The 15,205-nt window shown below is 48.2% G+C and overlaps 1 protein-coding gene across 1 annotated transcript in view; it reads left to right on the plus strand.

Annotated features, from left to right (window-relative positions):
* Nucleotides 1-1,161: 1,161 nt before the first annotated feature.
* SLC16A9 (solute carrier family 16 member 9) overlaps nucleotides 1,162-15,205 on the plus strand; it is a 195,614-nt gene continuing 181,570 nt past the window's right edge. The window contains exon 1 of the mRNA XM_069611220.1: nucleotides 1,162-1,446. The gene's annotated coding sequence lies outside the window, so the exon portion shown is untranslated. The remainder of the gene's footprint in view (nucleotides 1,447-15,205) is intronic.

The raw sequence follows: 15,205 nt of genomic DNA on the forward strand, positions 1-15,205 counted from the left end.
AAAGATGCAAGGGGGAGCATGCGGCCTAAGATGGAAGGTAGTGCACACGGCCTAAGGTGCGATTCTCAATGGCCTAATAGCCATTCTCATTTCCTTTCATTCATCTCAATGAGTAATATGGATATTTCATAATTATCCTTCAATTTCGTAGACTTGAAATGTACCCTCACTTTCCTTCTTTATGGTCAAAATGTGCTATCGGTAGGATTTTCTGCAAAAAAATGACATTACATGCTGTCAGATTTTCCTAGCCTGTCACAATTTCCTACCTCTGCATAGGCTGTCAAATGTGCCTATTGCCTACCCACTGGAATGTACCCAACTTTCCTTCTACATGGTCAAAATGTGCTATTGGTAGGATTTTCTGCGGGTAGCAAAAAATGACATTACATGCGGTCAGATTTTCCTACTGTGTCAAATTTTCCTATGGGTAGGATTTTCTGACAGATAGCAAAAAATAACATTACACCGGACACCCTTTCTGAGACAGAATTACCTGCATCATGTTATTATTAACGATAATGATGTGTTATTTATATAGCACTTTTATCCAAAGAGCTCTACAGAGCATACAAATCAAAAAAGTTAGGTCTTGTACACCCTTGCCAGATGGCAATCCTACACACTGCTACTCCCCCCACCTAGGGCAGTAAAATACAGTAAAACTGTCCATCATCCAAATGTAGTAAAATGGAGGGTTACCACTTGAATGGGCGTTCAGGGTCAGTTCATTACAGTTTGTAGCTTCAGAACAATATGCAGTCAGTAGAACGATAAAAAAACTGTCACTTTCATTAAACTCACTTGCCCCGGGAAACTCAATTTGTTTCACTTCTAACATGCACTGGGCTTGTTTTTGAAGAACTCGGAAACCTGCTCTACCTGAATGGCGTTTTCCCTACCGCAGCTTCAGTGTATGCAGTAGCTTACACTGTTACTGTTGAACTTCCGAGTTCACCCACGTGGAACAGCAGAGTGCTCCCGGCCGGGGGGATGTTAGGTTTATGCACAGAAGCGCAGCTGCAGCCGAGTCTCCCCACAGCCTCCCTTCTCTTTTCAAAATGTTCATGATTGATCTCGCACAATACACAACCCGAGTTAGAACCGGTTCAGACCGGCGCTGGAAAAGGAGGAGGAGAGGAATAATAGCGCTCTACCAATACTGTGAGCGAGCTGCCTTCCTGCACAGGGTGAAGTGCAGGCAGCGGACGGGCGCTGAGGCGTCCTGTGCCCGGCGGTGGCACTGCAGCGGGGATTACTCAGTAACCGGCGGCCATAAATTGGGCTCATTACCGGCCACCACTTTAAGCATCCGGCCTCCCGGGAAAGCCGGGCCACGGCTGCCGCGAGGCACCCGCTGCAATCGCCCGCCTACCGCCAGCAACTCCCCGGCTTAAGCAAATGCCAGCTCCTGCCAGGTGCTTGCGCCGTGGACAGCGCGCGCAGGTAAAGAGAACAGCTGGCGCGCGGGGGGTGCGGGTGTGCATGCTTTACCCCGTGTCCCAGGAGGGGTCGGGCGACCCTTTGTCTGGCCGACCCTTTGTCTTTGCTTCATCTCCTATTCTCCACTCCGGTGACAGGGACCCTGACAGTACAGCCATTCGTTACAGGTTGCATATGTAAAGCGAGCCCAGAGAGGGAGAAACTAACAGTAGCGTCTCTCTTTTCATAAACACCCGTGTGCAAGAGTAGGACATTCTCCATGGAAACGGAGGGCATTTTGGGCCAGATTTTCAGCAGCACACAAGGCCTATTGATACGCTTTAATTACATTGTAACATACAGGGTTGGACAGGCAACCAAAAGAGGCCCTGGAAGTCATTTCGTGTTGAGGTCTACCAGGAAATATCCAAGAGTTCTGTTAAGACCAGTCCACCTCTGGTATTGGGCGAGATGATGGTGCTGTTTTACAATAAAATAGTGACGAGTACGACTTTAAAAAACAACATTGTTGCTAGCGTTTCAGCGCTACCCAACCATGATTCGTCTTCATGCAATTGACACACGCTGCACACAATCAGTGCAAGTACTCCAGTTAGCAAAAGAAAACAAACCGTTTTCACTTCCATGTAACACGGTTTCAGAGCCAGGGCTTTAAGTGGGCCGGGGCCAGCCAGGCTCCGGAACCTCTTTTTTGAGCGGGCCCCTGCCAGTGCTCACTGATCTTCCCTGACAACCCCGGCCACTACATGACAATGATTTTTTTTCTGAAGCCTGAAACTCTCGCTCGTGTGCGAAAGCTTCAGGCTTCAGAAAAAAATGCCTTTCATCCATAGTGGTGGCGCCGCACCTGCGAGGCATCCCTTCAAGCAAGAGATGCCCGTGGGACGGCGCCACCATTATGGAGAGAAACGTGAGGCCGCTGGAAGCTGAGGCCTTTGTCCTGAAGAGGGAAACTCCCGCGCGGGAGTTTCCGTCTTTAGGAAAATCCTTCACCCTTTCAGCCTTAATGGTGACGCCACCATTAAGGCTTAATAGGCGAGGCTCTGTCCTCTGCTTGTTCTTCTTCTTGCTGATAGATTTTTATCCATCAGCGGTGATTTTTTGGATACCGAGGCTTGAGCCTCATTACTCCATCTTCTCCGGTTGAGTGTGTAGTCGTGGGTTTGTATTCTTCTTGGTCTGTGTTGTCTTGTCACAGTAGGGCTGGTTTCACAGGGTCTTTGCAGTGATGGGCTGCGGGTAGCGGTCAAAGGGGTTTGCAGTGGTGGCAGTGAGTCTTCTGATCAGAGGGTTTGGTTTCTGATCTAGTTCTTGGCAGAAGTTCTTACTCAGCTTCGCTAGATGTTCATCCAACATCTCGATGTCCAGGTCTCTGTGAAGGTCTGCTATCCTTGTGAAGATTGGAACTCCAGACGATATCCGCAGGGCCCTGTTCTGGACTATCTGAAGACTCTTCCGGTGTCGCTCATGGCAGGGTTGCTGGGGAGGCGCTGTCCCCTGCCAGGCAGGCCTATATACAGTAAATGCAGAGGGGGAGAGGGTGCTAATCTCTACAAAAGGCTGCCAGGCAGGGGTGCCTGTAGCGAATTGAGCCGGGGCCGTCAAGAGGCGTGTCCCCGCCGTTAAGCCACGCCTCCTTGGTGAGCCCCGGCTCATAGACATTCTGCAGTGCTGCTTAAGGCACTGAATTGAACTCACACCACTGAATGCTGGAGACATTTCCAGGTAGTAACATTTGGCACCCCATAATCCGCGGACCATGGTTGGGCTTGGTAAAGGAGAGCGTTTTAAGAAGTTATTGCCTTGGTGGGCGTGTCATTTTCTTTGGTCCGAGTTAGATCATATGTTTATTGAACCTTCACCTACAGTATATGTACGGACCTTACCAGGTGGAAAGAGCAGCCGCATGTTAATTGTCTAATCAAAAAGCAATGCAAACACATGGACGCCTATTGCCACGACAAGCAGTTCCGGCCTGCAGCCAATGTTAGCTTGAATTATCCTTCTGGCGTTCCTGCAGATAACACAGACCTACATGGTAGCACGTGGATCCAGTAGAAGAAAACACTGTTTGCAGCGGGCCAACTGCAATGTGCATCAGGGTGGTTTGCAATTATTTTGGAATATGAGGCTGGTGATCCATATCTCTAACCGTACCCCATTTTCCAGGGCATTTGGGTTTTCGCTTCCCTGATATGCGAGGTCCAAAACATGTGGATAATAAGGCTGACGCCGAAAAGGGTGCATGAATGGGACAAGTCGGTCTGGTGTTTGCAGTTGGGTGAATTATCGACAAGGCACTGTAGCTTGCTGTATTACTGAATATTAACGAATGATGTGCTTGCTGGGCTATCTTATGCCTTCAAGTCCTCAGGATACTTTAAAAAACCATCCAGTCCCTTCAAATCCCAGTTTGGATTGCTAACTCCTTTTTGGTTTTGGTTAAATACTTAGAAAAACAACCCAGTCCCTTCAAATCCCAGTTTGGATTGCTAACTCCTTTTTGGTTTTGGTTAAAGCAGCTCCTGAGACGTTCCCATTGTGGCTCAGGCAGGCTCGGACTGGCCTATAGGGCAATGCCCGAACCAAAAAATGCAAAATGCTATTGTGGGCCAGTATTTTTGGTCAGAGTGGGGCACTTTTTTGGCCAATGTGGGCCAGATTGATGAGTTACTTCACTAGGCGGCTTGTAGTTTTGACCAGTGTTGCTGAATTAATATTCTTTAAAAAGGCACAATTTGCATCACATTTTATTAAAACACTCCCCCTTGGTTACTATTCAAACAGCCTGTCACAAAAGGAATGAATGCCATTTGCAACCGTTGGCCACTTTTTCATTGGTGCCCCGAACAACTTTATGCCATAGTCCGACCCTGGGCTCAGGATGCAGTTAAGAACAAGTGGCACACAGGCGTTGGCACAAATGAGAAGGGGGGTCCTTTTACTTTTTGTTGTTTGTCCACCTGCCTCTATTTTTAAATATGCTTCTATAGCGCTGCACTACGTGATTCTGCTTCCAGAGCGCACTCAGGGAAATTAACCTAGAGCAGGGGTGCACAACTGATTTTGACAGAGGGCCGAAAGTACCTTACATGAGGGCTATAGTGGGCCGAAAAAAGTAAACGTGGGCGGGGCGGTAGGCGGGGCGTGGCAGGAGGCTTTTTAAACCCCCAATTTGTACTAAACACATGGAAAAAGAATGTTTTTGAGGGGTAACGATTTTTATTTGCATTTCAAACTTACATTTTGTACTACACATTTTCCATTGTTATAATTTATTTCTATTTAGTTATTGTATCTCGCCTGTTTAATTAACTTATATATATTTTATTGACCCTAGATACACTATGCCCTATGGCCCCCTCACCCCAACCAAACACTATGCCCCATGTCCCTCACCCCCAACCAAACACTATGCCCCATGGCCCCCTCACCCCAACCAAACACTATGCCCCATGTCCCTCACCCCCAACCAAACACTATGCCCCATGTCCCTCACCCCCAACCAAACACTATGCCCCATGGCCCCCTCACCCCAACCAAACACTATGCCCCATGTCCCTCACCCCCAACCAAACACTATGCCCCATGTCCCTCACCCCCAACCAAACACTATGCCCCATGGCCCCCTCACCCCAACCAAACACTATGCCCCATGTCCCTCACCCCCAACCAAACACTATGCCCCATGTCCCTCACCCCCAACCAAACACTATGCCCCATGGCCCCCTCACCCCAACCAAACACTATGCCCCATGTCCCTCACCCCCAACCAAACACTATGCCCCATGTCCCTCACCCCCAACCAAACACTATGCCCCATGGCCCCCTCACCCCCAACCAAACACTATGCCCCATGGCCCCCTCACCCCCAACCAAACACTATGCCCCATGTCCCTCACCCCCAACCAAACACTATGCCCCATGGCCTCCTCACCCCCAACCAAACACTATGCCCCATGCCCCCCTCACCCCCAACCAAACCCCCCAACTCAGCACACACACAAAAATGCGCCCATACAGACCCGAACCCCCACCCCAGCACCCAAACATGCACCCATACAGACCCGAACCCCCACCCCCCAACTCAGCACATACACAAACATGCACCCATACAGACCCGAATCCCCCACCCCCCAACTCAGCACACACACAAACATGCACCCATACAGACCCGAACCCCCCACCCCCCAAATCAGCACACACACCAAACATGCACCCATACAGACCCGAACCCCCCACCCCCCCAAATCAGCACACACACAAACATGCACCCATACAGACCCGAACCCCCCACCCCCCCAACTCCAAACCCCCACCCCCAACTCAGCACACACACACTCAAGCATGCACCCATACAGACCCGAACCCCCCACCCCACCAACTCAGCACACACACAAACATGCACCCATACAGACCCGAACCCCCCAACCCCCCAAATCAGCAAACTCTCAAACAAGCACCCATACAGACCCGAACCCCCACCCCCCAACTCAGCACACAAAAAACATTCAAATCAAAACATTCATACACATCCGACACACATCCGACACCCCCCCACCCCCGCATCTCAACATACACACAAAATACATTCAAATACAAACATTCACACCCCCCCCACATCTCAACATACACACAAAATACATTCAAATACAAACATTCACACACACCCCCACATCTCAACATACACACAAAATACATTCAAATACATTCATACACATCCGACACACCCCCCCACCCCCGCATCTCAACATACACACAAAATACATTCAAACACAAACATTCATACACATCCGACACACCCCCACCCCCGCATCTCAACTTACACACAAAATACATTCAAATACAAACATTCATACACATCCGACACACCCCCCCGCCCCCGCATCTCAACATACACACAAAATACATTCAAACACAAACATTCATACACATCCGACACACCCCCCCACCCCCGCATCTCAACATACACACAAAATACATTCAAATACAAACATTCATACACATCCGACACACACCCCCTGCAACATACACACACAAACATAAAGCAAAACAAACCCGACACACAAACACAAACAGACCACTTACCGGAGACGTGCTGGAAGGCAGGCAGGTAAGCGGCAGGTAAGCTGGAATCGTACTACGTGGCGTGGTCCAAGGTTGAAATGCCTTCCGGCATCAAGCCTTTTGGACCACGCCAGCCGTAGTGCTGGCCCTCCATTGGTGCAGCACACACGCATTACGTGGCTCGTAGGAGCAACGTGATGCGTGTGTGTGCTGAGCCAATGAGGGCCAGTGTTTTCACCGGCCCGGAAGACAACAAAGACTTTACTAATGGAGGGCGGCTGCGGGCCGCCCTCCATTAGGAAAGTCTTTGTGCCTCGCAGGCCGGTCAAAAGGGCATGGCGGGCCGCAACTGGCCCGCGGGCCGTATGTTGTGCACCCATGACCTAGAGGCTGCGCATGAGAGCACTGAGACATGAGTGGAATGGCCATGTGGCCCTCAGTGTGAAGAGGAACGTTTATGGGGAAATGCTGAAGTTTTCAGAAAGCCACTGCATTTGTTTTTTTATTGGCAGGAGTTGGTGTTTGTTCTTACCTGTTTAATTATCAGGACGAGCGAAGACTGCATTTTGGCTGTAGGCGATAAGGGAATTGTTTTATTTATTCCCCTGACCCATTCCTCCTTCTCCCGGTCCTGATCCCACCTCCCATCCTGCCCCCCCCTACCCTGATTGGTTACCTGGACCAGGTTGCCTGGCCCTAGATACCGGCACTGCTCCCGACTCGCCACCTTTTTAGTAAGCGTTGCAGGTAAGTGTAGATTGCCCCAGACCGACCTGGGCCTTGCAATCTGCCATTTGTTTTCCAAATTTTAGGCCCCAATCGCACCATCAATTCCCCTGACCCATTCCTCCTTCTCCCAGCCCGCTCCCGCCTCCCATCCCGCCCCCCTACCCTGATTGGTTGCCTGGACTAGCTTGCCTGACCCTGAATACCGACACTGCTCCCTGCTCGCCTCCTTTTCGCTGTGCGATGCAGGTGAGTGTAGATTGCCCCGGACCCTTCTGGGCCTTGTAATCCACCATTTGTTTTCCATATTTGAGCCACCAAGCCCCCGATCGCATTTCTCCTTCTCCCGGCCCTCATCCCGCCTCCCATTCAGCCTCCCTACCCTGATTGTTTCATTTGCCACTCTTAACTCGCCTTCCCAGGGCAGCCCTCTGCCGGCGTGCAGCTAAGGGCGCCTCCAATACAGGCGGCTCTAGGTTGTGTCTACAGGTGTCAGCCGGGGAAGCCAGGGGCCAGCCGTCAACCAGCAGCGACTACCAAGGTAGGTGTGGCCCGGGCGGGGAGTAGGCCAGGCTAGTAATACTGACCGTCCTCACAACTGTTGAGATTTGTTACTATTATGAGCCACACTGAGCTAGTACTGTGAATATTAGCCTATGTCACACTCTTATAGAATTGTTAATATTACATTGAGTTATAGAATTGTTAATATTACATTGAGTCATATCTAGAAAGGGCCACACTGAGATTGTACTGTGAATATTAGGCTGCGTCACACTCGTATAGAATTGTTAACACTACATTGAGTCCCATCTAGAAAGGGCCACACTGAGATAGTACTGTCATATTAGCCTGTGTCGTACTCTACAAGAATTGTTAATATTGCATTGAGTCACATCTAGAAATTGCCACACTGAGCGAGTACTGTGAATATTAGCCTATGTCGCACTCTTAGAGAATTGTTAATATTGCATTGAGTCATATTTAGAAAGCGCCACTTTAAGATAGCATTGTTAACACTAGCCTGCACCACATTGGGACAGTACTGTGAACATCAGCCTTACTCGCACATTTTGGAAATTGTCTTGTTGTCTTGATGTCTCAAATTTAGGTGTTCTAATTACTACCAGCTACTCTTTGAAACCTAGGTATCACAAATCTAGATGCTTTAATTACTACCTGCTACTCTTTGAAACTTAGGCCTCTTTCGCGTTGTCTATGTGCTACAATTATTGCCTGTCACTCTTTGAAACGTAGGCCTTTCTCCTGTTACCCATGTGTCTCAAATCAAGCTGTGTTCACTACTGCCTGCTACTCTTAAAAATCCTAGGTCTTTCTCCCGCTGTCTAGATGCCTCAAGTCTGGGTGCTCTAACTACTACTGACTGCCACCCTCTGAAACCCAGGCCTTTCTCCCGTTATCCACGCACCACAAATTCTAGCTGTTCCAATTACTGCCTGCTACTGTTTGAAGCCTAACCTCTCTCCCTTTGTCTAGGAGTCTCAATTCTAGATGTTCTAACTACTGCATGCTACTGTTTGAAACCTAGGCCTTCCTCGTGTTATCTAGCTATCACACATTTCTAGTTGTTCTAATTACTGCCTGCTAGTGTTTGAAATCTGGGCCTTTTTCCTGTTATTTAGGTGTGTCAAACCTAGGTGTTTTAATCACTGACTGCCATTCTTTGAAACCGAGGCCTTTCTCCCGTTTTCTAGGTGTCTCAAATCTAGTTGTTCTAATTACTGCATGCTACTGCTTGTATCCTGGGCCTTTCTCCTGCTGTCTAGGCATAGCAAATTTTGTCGTTTAATTACCACATGCCCATATGTAAAACATAAGCTTCCCTCCTGTTATCCAGGTGTCCCATATCTTGGAACTTGACCACTGCCTGCTATTCTGTGAAGCCAGCCCCCCCCTCCCGCCGTCTACATCTCAGGAGTCCAGGTGGTAATTTACTGCTTGGCCTCTCCGAAACCTAGTGCCCTCCCAAAACCTCTGAGATCCTAACTCTAAAAGTATCTCATTTAGAACACAAGTGAAACCTAGGCTCCCACTATCTTGTTATCTCAAACGCTGGGCACTCTATCAGTACCTACCATAAATGAGTCCTAGGCTGCCCAACATTCAATAACAGCCTCCAAAACTAGTAACTGCCCCCAATCACTACCCCTGCTACCCTTCTCCCCATAGCCCCAAACAGCCGAGCCACACGTCCAACTCCCATTACTCCCTTGGACAGTCTTGAAAAGAAACACCTTAACCTGACCGACGGAAGGGACAGACTCCCCTCGAGATCACCCAGGCATTGCAACGTAAGAGGAAAACCTCAACATTGTCCTAGCACAAGATATGACAGGTGGGCAATTGCCCTGCAAACTCTACACCCAGAACAACTCCTACCACTGAGGACCCAAAATGCCCCGACACAGAAACAGATGCCAACAAAGAGAGCAGGAACATTGAACAACTAATACAGATACACAAATTCAACTGCCTACAGTAGAAGCCGCCTTGAATACAGAACACACGCCGCCAAATACTACTTCCAACAGAACAAACATCGTAAGAGAAAATTCCTTATACCTCACACCATACTTCACACCATACCTCGCAACAACCACAGAGCCTCAATACTTCAATGACACTGACATCTTGAGACAAGCAAAAAATCCCCCCAAACAACCAGGAAAAAGATGGGAGATAAGAGATTGGGATGATACCAACCCCCTCACTCCATACATCACAAGAACAAAAGGGCACTATCAATATCCACATCATACCACACGCGACGACGAAGCACTAGAAGTCAAAAAGCCGACTATCAATCTAACAGACGGATTCAATGAAGAAGCAGCTTTCACTGATCTTCAACCTATCAGCGTCATTACAGAAGCACCCTGATTGAACACCCACAAACCAAAACAAGGAACAACAAATAAACAAAACCACACCAAAAAGATCCATTGCAATCTAATCAACGCAAGGTCAATGTCCAAACATGCCACCGAAATCCATGACCTCCTAGGTGATGGAGGTATCGACATCCTATTTGTAACGGAAACATGGCTAGATGACAATTACAAGAACACTCTCAACCACTGCCTCCCTGATTACTTCAAGTGTGTCCAAGCAAACGGGAAAACCAAAAGAGATGGTGGACTGGCAATCATCCACAAGGAACACCTGGAAATTAAACTGGAAGACCCATTAAACAATGATAAATGCGAATCTCTAATCACACACATATCAGCAAACCCCAGAACAAACCTGAAATTCATACTGATTTACAGACCGCCGAATTATGACTCAACCTTTGTAGACGCATTCATAGAAGCAATCAGCAACCTAGCCATTGAGCACAATCACCTGATCATCCACGGAGACTTCAACATGTGGTTCGATGAAGAAACCACAGCCACGCAAAAATCTCTAGCCAGCCAACTAGCAACAATGAATCTACACCAATTAGTCAAAGGAGAAACCCACACGGCAGGACATACACTTGACGCAATCTTCGCCAACAAAAAGCTAATTACCCCAGCGCCACCAATTAAAATACTCTGGAACGACCACCTCATCATTCGGTTCATAATCAAACTGGCAACTCCAATAAACATGCAAAAGGATAAGCCACCAATCATCATGAAAACAAACTGGAGAACCATCAGGAACTTCGCAAACCACAAGCAAAAACTATGGATGAAGCTGACCTGGACAAAAAATAGTTCTACTCCACAACTAAATCGCAACAACAAACAATGAGATCGGCAAAGAAAACCCTTTTACCCCTTCACGCAAAGGAGCAACAGCAAAATGGTTCACCCCACTACTCAGCGCCATGAAAATAAAAAAAATAAAAATTGGAACTAGAACGGAAGATCAAAAATGACTGCCGGAAAAAAATTCTAATTTAATCACCATATCCGCTCATACAAAAAGGAAATACTATTGACAACCGAATCTTCAAAGCACCAAACACCCCAAAAGAACAATTTAAAATCATAAATGAAATAAAAAATCCACCAGGCTGCAACAACATGCCAATACCAACGAAGAAACTATGACGTGATCTAGCAGACCATTTAAAAAACAAAATCACTACCATCCAACAGACAATACAAAACAGACCAGGCAAACAGACTACGGAATACACCTACTCCTACGAGGAATGCCCAAACAAACTCCAAAGCTTCGCACAAATATCAGTGGAGACATTAGTCAAAACTGGCAAATCAAAGCAACAAAAAAGGTTCCTCCGCGGATCCCTGTCCCCTGGACATATACAAATCAATCCTCTCTCAAGGAACACCAATGGAATACCTCAGGAATGTCTTCAACCTTTCAATCTCAACAGAGAACGTGCCACAATCCTTCAAATCATAATACATTAGGCTGCTACTCAAATATACAACAGGAAACGTATAGAACCTCTGCCATTACACACCCATCTCCAACATCCCGTAGCCAGGTAAACTTTTTGAAACATACATATGCAGAACAAGCCAAGAATTCACAGGAGAACAGTGCCTACTAGACCAGGTACAAGTAACCTTTAGACCAATGAGAGTAACAGAATCAGCACTCCTCTCAGTATGGGATGACCTAAAGGCAAACGCAGATTCAGACAACAATGCAGCTTTGATACTTCTAGACCTCTCTGTGGCATTCGACACAGTTAACCACGATATCCTCATTACGAGACTGGAAGAATTTGGAATCACCGACTGCACCCTACTATGGATCAAATCCTTCCTAACAAACGGAACACAGACCATTTGGATCAAACCTTTCAAATCTAACCAAAGAGAATCCTCATGCGGAGTACCACAAGGATCATCCTTCTCCCTGTTATTATTCAACATCTACCTGTCTCAACTAATCATCAAAAGACACAGCCTCACCTGCTACAACTACGCTGAGGATAACAAATAGTCTACAAAATACAAGACATTGAAGAAGAAAACACAACATTAGAGAACTACCTTCATGAAATATACAACTGAATGAACTTGAACTACCTCAAACTCAACCCAGGCAAAACAGAAATAATGATCATCACAAAAACAGAGGAGACAACCACTACATCCCCTGGCCAAGGGAACTCGGTTCAGCCCCGTCGTCGATTGTAAAAAACCTGAGAGTCCTGATGAACAACAAACTTAATCTAGAGCCACAAGTAAGCGCCCTCATCAAGGAATTCTTCTATCTCCTGCAAGCAGTAAAAAGGATTATACCATTCCTGTCATTCACCAACAAAACACTCACTGTCATCTCTCTCATCATGTTCAGAGTAGATTACGGCAATAGCCTATTTCTGGGCATGCATGAACGACTTAAAAAGAAAACTACAATGCATACAAAATGCGGACGCCAGGCTGCTCCTCAAACTACCCTGAAGAGAACACATATGATATTTTGTTTTTATCGCGCTCATACACAAGTGTTTCAGATCGTGACGAGGCAGGGAATAGGAACAAGGGAGGACAAAACAACAATCTTACTAGGCCCACTGGCATTGAGAATGCGCAAGTGCAGGGGCGAGGGAAGGGGAAAGTGCCAGGGAGAGGGGAGAATGGAAAGTGCTGAGCATAGAATAAAACAACACAAAAGTTAGTGCAGCCAGCAAGTGGCAAGTGCAGGTTTTGAGCGCAGACAGGGGTGTCTGGTAAGTGCAGGTAAGGGGACTGTAGGGTAACAGATACAGACTCAAGTGCAAGTGTTGCCTGGGGCAGTGCGGGTGAGTGGCTGGGTGGGCATGGACCTGGGCCAGAAATCAGAGGGTTACCTGGTGCACTATGCCGAAGCAGAACAGATCAGCAGGGGAGAGGGAGAGCAAAGGCAGAAGCAAAGAGGAAGGTCTTGAGGTGCTTCCGGAACCAGAGATGGTTCTCCTCAAGTTTCGGAGTGGCAGGGAGGCTGTTCCAGAGGGAGGCACCTGCCAAGGAGCAAGATCTACCACCAACTCGTTGCTTTGAGAAGCGACTGAGGGAGTTGGTGTTGGAGGATTGAAGAGCTCGAGTAGGAAGGGATTTACTGAGGGAAAGTTGAAGGTATTTTGGACCCAGGCCCCAGAAAGCCCTGCGGATAATGCAAAGGGTCTTGAATTTAATCCTTGCAGCCACTGGGAGCCAATGAAGATATTTCAGGGCTGGAGAGATACGATCCCCGGGCTTGAGGCGAAGGACAGGTCTTGCAGTCCTGTTCTGGATAAGTTGCAGTGGGCAGAGAGTAGAAGTAGGCAGATTTAGAAAGAGGCTGTTGCAGTTGTCTAGCCTGGAGAGAACTAGAGCTATAGAAACTGTAAGCTTCTGGGGGAAGGAGAGGAAAGGAAGAATACCTCTGAGGAGGTGCAGTTGGTAGTTGGACCTCTTAGAGACGTCAGAGATGTGAGGAGAAAGGGAGGGTGTGGAGTCGAAGATGATCCCAATGTTCTTAGCTTCACTCGTGGGCGCAGGAAGAGGGCCAAGGGAGGCCGGCCAGAGAGTGACAGGGAAGGAGGGAGGGTGCAGGTGTGCCGATGAGGAGAATCTGTCTTACTGTCATTAAGGCTGATATCATTGGAGACACGCCACTCCTGGATAGCAGAAAGTCAGTTGGAGAAGGAGAAGAGGTGGCAGAGGGCAGAGGCTTAGACAGGATTGTCTAGCAAGTGAGTCCTGAAGCTAATGTAGTTGGGCCCACCGCAGTAACGTTAACATCTGTAAATGTCCAAACAGCTCTGCTGAGTGGGCATTTACAGATTATGGGTGGCCCTTGCCCGCTCAGACCCTACCCTGTCTACGCCTCTGGCAGAGGGAAGCCTGAAAACGAGCTGAGTGTCATCCGCATAGCACTGAAAGTTGGATCAGAGAGTGGCAATGGGGCAAGGAGTGCCAGGTATTGGTTGAACAGCCAGGGAGAAAGGTTAGACCCCTGGGGAACACCACAGGTAGAACGTGAGATAGAGGAAAGGAAGGACCCAAATTGGACCTGAGAGGGTGGATTAGAGAGGAAAGTGGTCAGGCAAGCCAGGGCCTGACCAGTGATACCCAGGTTATCACAGAGCCGGTTGAGTAGGATGGCATGGTTGCCCATGTCAAAGGTCAGAAGAGAGATCGAGTACGATGAGGACAGAAGGGATGTTAGAATCAAGGTTGGAGAGCAGGTCTTCACAGATGTTCGGGAGAGCAGTTTCCATGCTTCTGGCAGCTCTGAAGCCAGACTGATGGTCATAGAGACAACCAACAGAGTCAGCGTGAAGAGTAAGCTGGTGGGTGGGCAGCTTTTCTAAGCGTTTGCTCAGGAAAGGATTGATGGAGATTCGGCGATAGTTAGCCGGGCATGAGCGGTCAGCTGTGGGTTTCTTCAGAGGAGGGGGCACAAGGGAGTGCTTCAGAGGGGAGGGGAAGGCTCCAGAGGCGAAGGAGTGGTTGCAGAAGTCGGCCAGATCAGGTGCCAGGGTGTCAATGTGGTCCTTGTTGGTTTTAGATGAACAGGGAAGAACCTGTTTTGACAAGACTTTCATAGATCAGACTTGTCTAGAAACCCTGGCATGGAAGAACAGAGGAAAGGAAGAGAAAGAGGGAGGGGGTGGCTGCAGGAGTGTCCGAGTTTGCAGAGACCGAAGGGGGAGGACGTGGAGAGGATGAGAGGGTGGACAGTATGTCCTGAGTTTTAGGACCGAAGCGAGGGGCAAGGGCATTGCAGAGGGTCTGGGGGGCAACATGAGAGGTAGAGACTGCAGCCGGGTTGGCCAGCTCCTTGCAGATTTTAAAAAGTTTGGCCGAGTTGTTAGATGCCACAGAGACGCAGGCTTGGATGTGGACTCTCTTCTTAGTTTGGCTAAGGAGCCGTTATTGCCTTTGGAGCAGGCGGCACACCAGTTTGTCAGAGGATGCACAGGTAATCTGCCATTTCTTATCAGCAACCCTACACTTGCGTTTAAGGGTAGCTAGGTTGGCGTTGTACCAAGAGTTGCACTTGTCTATGG

Source organism: Ambystoma mexicanum, chromosome 8 (assembly GCF_040938575.1).
Source record: "Ambystoma mexicanum isolate Mex_15411 chromosome 8, UKY_AmexF1_1, whole genome shotgun sequence".
Classification (NCBI taxonomy): Eukaryota; Metazoa; Chordata; class Amphibia; order Caudata; family Ambystomatidae; genus Ambystoma; species Ambystoma mexicanum.